The following is a 6,000-nucleotide window of genomic DNA, read 5'->3' as shown; positions in this document are numbered from 1 at the left end:
AAGGAGGAACAGATGGCAAAGAAGTAGAAGAAACTACAATGAAAATAAAAAAAGAGATAGAGAACAAGTCACTTTTTGTGAATTTAAAGGCATTACCTAGCAGGGCCAGGACTGTCTGCAACAGACTAGTCACTCCTCCTCCCATAGATATGGAAGGGAAATATTGAGAGTGGGAATATGTAACAGAGGGAATGGCCTGAAAAAATGGCAAAAATATTTTCTGTCTCTTTAACACATCCTGCACTCCTTTTTAAGAACTAAAACTTGCATCCCTGCCTCAGCCCAGTGGTTGGGAGGAGCAGGGTAAGTCTTTTGTTATTTGTGCTGTATAGGTGATGACTCAGCCCAGACCTGGTAAAGGGAGGTCCTGGGTAAAGGTCAGGAGAGAGATGGGACTATCAGAATCATCAACTGTAGTTGAACAGTAATTGTCTGAAGCTAACAACCCATCCTTTAAAAGCTCTGTAATTCTAATTATTACTAAGACTATGGCATTTTTCAGACAGAAGTGTCCATTCTCCTCTTTTCTGGCAAAGTAATAAACTTCTCTTTCCTTCTCCTCAAACCACTTGTCCTTGTTCTTCTGATTCAGCCTCGTGGACAAGTGCCAAGCTTTCAGTAACATGTATGTTTCTGATTTAGTCATGCCAAAGCACTTGTCACATTGCCTTGCCCTCTGCAGTTCTCATAGAAGGTTATCAGTGCCTCTCGAAATTGAACACACATATTTGTCACCTGAGGATCTTGTTAAAATGCAGATTCTGATCCAGTGTCCAGAGTGGGGCCTGAAGGTCTGAATTTTTTACAAGCTCCCAAGTGATGCTGGCATCTGGGGACCACACTTTGAGTCCTAAGGCATTAGCACAAAAATCAAGGAACTAGTTTTCATGTCTTAAGATATAGAATGGAGTTTCTCAACCTTGGCACTACTGACATTTTGGACTGGATCATTCTTCATTGTGGATTCTGCCCTGTACATTGTAGGATGTTTAGCAGCATCCCTGTCTTCTACTCACTAGATGCCAGTAGCAAACCTCCCCAAATTGTGACAAAAATGTCTCCAAATATTGCTAAATTCCTCCTGGGAGGCAAAATCACCCTGCTGAGAATCACTGAAATAGAAGATCTGATGGGGATATTTTAGGGGAAAAGGCTTCTAGATAAAACATATGTATCTTTGTAACAGCAGCCCTGTGTCTCACAGCTTGTGACATAGCTCTGTGCCAGCCCTGAACCTTGCCCAACCTTGGCCTTCCTTTAGAAATAATGGTGAGGAAAACAGTGGTGGAAGGAAGCCCTCCTGCCAACACCTCAGATGAAAGCATTATAGCTCGGCCAACTGCAGCCTGGCCTCCCTCCAGGAAAGCCTGTTATCCAAGAACCACCTCCTCCATTTGCTGCAGAGCTGGCAAGATCTGAGAATATCCCTAGCATCTAGAAAGAATATAATTCTTTATGTCTATTCTTAGCCTTGGATACATGTTAAAATAGTAGAAATTTTTACTATTTTCAGCAATGTTAAATCAGACACGCACAAAAAAGTGTAGCTTTAATATCACCTCTATGACGTTATCTCAGAGATTCATTCCTCCCTGTACTTAAGGAAGAAAATATCAAATATTTTTTAGGATATTTCAAAAATATAGGAGAAGGTAGCACCCTCAGGGCTAATTTTAGTTTCTTCCTCCTGTCAAAAAGGCCAATAAGGATACAACTTCTTTAGGCATCCAATTCCAATCTCTAAAGCACAAAGAGCAGTTCTGATGTCTAAGTCAAAGCCCCTTCAGAGCTTTCTCCTCAATCCTCATCTTCTACACTTCTACACTATGACTCCCTACTTTGAAGACCTCTTTTGACCTGCTCCTCTGAGTTCAAAGGACTTGGGATCCAAAACAGGAAATTGGTGCCGTCAGCCTGGGCTCTGCCTGAAGCAATGGAGCCCACTTTGGCTTAATCATCAGGCATGATCAGCTCAAGGGGAAGCCCATTGTTTGACATCACCTCTCTGGGCCTATAAAATTGATCAGTGGTCTTCAGACTTTCATTTTTAAAAAGTGATTTTTTTCAAACCAAATTCTCCAGACTCTGTAATAAAATACAAAAGTGAAAAAAAAAAAGGTCTGTAAAAGAATCTCTCATTATTTCAATGCTGTCATTTTTTTTTTCTTCTCCCCTTAACTCCCAATTTACTCAAATTTTGTTTCAAAATATTTTTCTTTATATATTGTATTGCTCAATTATGCTGAATGAATTTAAATGACTGTATAATGGGCTCTGCTAAATTACATATACACTGTGGAATAGAGAAGAATAAGACTATGTCTCTCTACTCCCAAAGAAATTAACAATTGATTTAGGTAAGGTGATAATAATACAAGTAAAACAACTAGTGAACAATACAAACAGTTCTAAGATGCCCTGACTGTTACTGAAAGCTCAGCAATTGTCCTCGAGGCCACATCAGAAGAACAAGAACAAGTGGTTTGAGGAGAAGGAAAGAGAAGTTGATTACTTTGCTGGTAAAGAAAGAAAATGGATACTTCTGTCTGAAAAATGCCATGGTCCAAATAATAAGCACAAATACAGAGCTTTTAAATGGTGGGTTGTCAATTTCAGACAATTTCGGTGCAGCTACAGTTGATGATTCTAATAGTTCCATCTCTGCTGAAGACAATCCCGTGACCTCCACCCAGGACCTCCCTCTGCCAGGTCCAGGCTGAGCCATCTCCTATAGCACAAAGAACAAAAGACTTACCCTGCTCCTCCCAACCACTGGCCTGAGGCAGGGATGCAGGTTTTAGTTCTCAAAAAGGAGTGAAGGATATTTTAAAGAGGCAGAAAATATTTTTGCTGTTTTTTAGGCCATTCCCTCTGTTACATATTCCCCACTCTCAATATTTTCCTTCCATATCTATGGGGGGAGGGGTGACTACTCTATTACATGACTTCTGAACTATGCCCACCACATTGAAGGCTCCCAACTAATATTTATGGAATGAATGAATGAACTGTTAACTGTCTACAGTTTCTACATGCCATCAAAGTTGACCCCATGAGGTGTTAAAATGGTCAGAGAAGGCCTCATGGTAAGAACTGCATAACTCTCAGCACATAACAACTCCATCCAAGCCTCTGCACTAAGAGATCCAAACTCCAGCCTGGCTTCTAGCAGCAGAAGGCTGTGTCCCTAGGATGGCCCAGCCCTACATTGAAACACTTGCCTGAGAAAGCTCAGTGCTGCCAGGAGAATTTTGTCTGTTCTGAAGATAGGCCCCTAATCACCTTTTCTTAGGGCATTTAATTAAGAAGGGGTTACTTAATTTCGAATCCCTCCTATGTCCGTTTGAGACGTGTATGTATCTCCTACAACACAGGATTGTCTTTCTCAAGGACCTGAAAGCCATTATTTGAAATGTAACCATCAGAATAGAATGCTGGCTTTGGTCACTGCCAGCTAGCAGACACAGCTGGCCTAGTCACATCGACACTGAGCAACCCTTCACAACTTTCACCTGAGCCCCTGTGCTCCTCCTTCCCACTCCCTTTGTGCTTCATGCGGTGATGGTGTCATGCGTGTCTGCATATGTGCAGATTCATCAAGCCAAGTACCTTACTGTGTGCAATTTTTTACATATCAATTAAACCTCAAAAAGCTAAAAAATAGAGAGAATTAATAAAACTCTAAATATTATATATTGCAAGTTTTTATAGGTAATTTTAAAACATAAACAATAAAATCTTATTGGAAAAATAAAAACTAAAACACCCAGCCACCTCTGCACAAATTCCAATGGAGCTCAGCTCTTTCCCCAACTGAGAGTAGATACTGAATAAAATCTGTTTTCATCACTTTATCTAATATCTTCCTGTATTTATTTTTGATAAAGGTGAAGTTGAGACTCTGAGACAAAGGGCAGAATTTCCCTGCCATTAGTCCCTTACTTGTGCCTTCTTCCAGTCTGTTTCTTCGACACACCACCTGCTCCCATTTCCCTGTTGAACCTTTCTCCAATCAGTGACCGCATCACAAACGTATAGTCCTCCTAGCTATTGCTAAGCATAAACTAGTTTCACACCCCTGGAGAGGTTCTGGCATCTGAGGTAGCCCCTGTTGCATTTATCTCCCAACAGGACTCAGAAACTGTGGCCCAAACTGGCAGCCCCTGCCAGAAAATGACTACAGATGGAACCTCCTGCTCCTCCCAGAAGCTGTGGGGAGGGAAAGACCTTCCCAGGAGGGCAGAAATGAAACCACTGTTCGTGGTGCCTTCTTCTTCCTCTGCTTATCCTGCATCCAGGGGATCAGATATGTAAGAACTTGAGAGGAACTCAGAGTTCCTTCGGTACCATCTCCTCATGTAATAGTTGAGGAGTTAAGAACCAGGGTTTACTATTGCTACAACCATTCCACTATTACTTTTGCATTCATACTCTGCACTAGAAATGGTTTTAAATGCTTCACAGATGATTCTATTATCCCCATTTTACAGAGGTAGATGCTAAGACTTAAAGAAATTAAGGGGTTTACCCAAGGTTATGCAGACATTAAGTAGCAGAGCTGTAATTCATACCCACTTTTTAAAAAACTTAACCAAATTTCCGAACATCTCACAAATACAAAACTTAAAATAAGTCACTGTTGTATTCTCCAAGTTTAGTAAAATATTGAGAACACCACCCCATTTTGTTAGATACATTTTTTTAAATATGCAAAATGGTCAGTCATGAGGATATGGGTAAAGGGGCTATGAGTATAGTTAGAAATTAATACAGAGAAGTTTTCTGTAGACTTATCCATAATCACATTTTTCTTCAATTTGGCTAAATTTCAATGACAGTTGATTTAATATACAAAAATGTAAGATATACAAAAATGTCATCTTGACGAAGGCTGACACTATAAATCCTGTTTTATTTGTCTCATTTTAATGAAAGACTAATTCAGAAAAAAATTTTGCAAATATCAAAAGTTCCATAAGGGGGCAACATGGGGCTGTCACATATGTGAGATATCCTTTCAAAAAACCATAATTCCTATCTTTAACCTCCAAAATTTCCAGACACCTAGTAGTTCACTCCAAAAATAATATTCCAGGAATTGATTTTCAGTATTACTGCCAGGAATTTCAAGTTCTGTGAGACCTTGCCATGACAATCATAGCTAAATAGCAAAAGAATTGAGGAATGTGAGAACTGAAGTTGGACCTTGGGCAAATCCCTTGGCCTCTTTGTTTTGTTTGTTTTTTTGTTTGGTTTGGGGTTTTTTTGTTTGTTTGTCTATTTGTTTGTTTGAGACAGAGTCTCACTCTGTTGCCCAGGCTAGAGTGCTGTGGCATCAGCCTAGCTCACAGCAACTTTAGACTCCTGGGCTCAAGCAATTCTTCTGCCTCAGCCTCCCAAGTAGCTGGGACTATACAGGCATGTGCCAACATGCCCGGCTAGTTTTTTTCCATACATATTTTTAGTTTCCAGCTAATTTCTTTCTATTTTTAATAGAGATGGGGTCTCTCACTCTTGCTCAGGCTGGTCTCGAACTCTTGAGCTCAAAGGATCCACCTACCTCGGCCTCCCAGTGTGCTAGGATTACAAGCGTGAGCCACTGCGACCAGCCCCCCTCGGCCTCTTTCGGTCGCCACATTCACATCTGTAAAACTGGGCTAATCCCACCCACGATACTTGCTATGGAAGGTGGTTGTCAATTCCCAGTGTAATGCTATGTCTGCACAGGTAAGATTTTAAGATTTGATTAAACACACAGTTAATTCAAATAAATTGTTGTGTCCCTGCTTGGATCCACATACTCAAGAAAGCATACGCCTAGAAACAGAGCAGGAGGAGACCGACAGCCTGCAGACTGCATCCTTAAGATTCACATGTACCTGGTACAAGGAAATCAAGACCTCAGGTGCAGCTCAACACAGCTTCCTCCTGGCAGGGATTAGGGGCCACATACAGACATTGCTCAAAACCAGTGCGGTGTGGGTGGGCAAGTTCTTTCAG

Source organism: Lemur catta, chromosome 1 (assembly GCF_020740605.2).
Source record: "Lemur catta isolate mLemCat1 chromosome 1, mLemCat1.pri, whole genome shotgun sequence".
Lineage (NCBI taxonomy): Eukaryota > Metazoa > Chordata > Mammalia > Primates > Lemuridae > Lemur > Lemur catta.
This window is presented reverse-complemented; position numbering follows the sequence as displayed.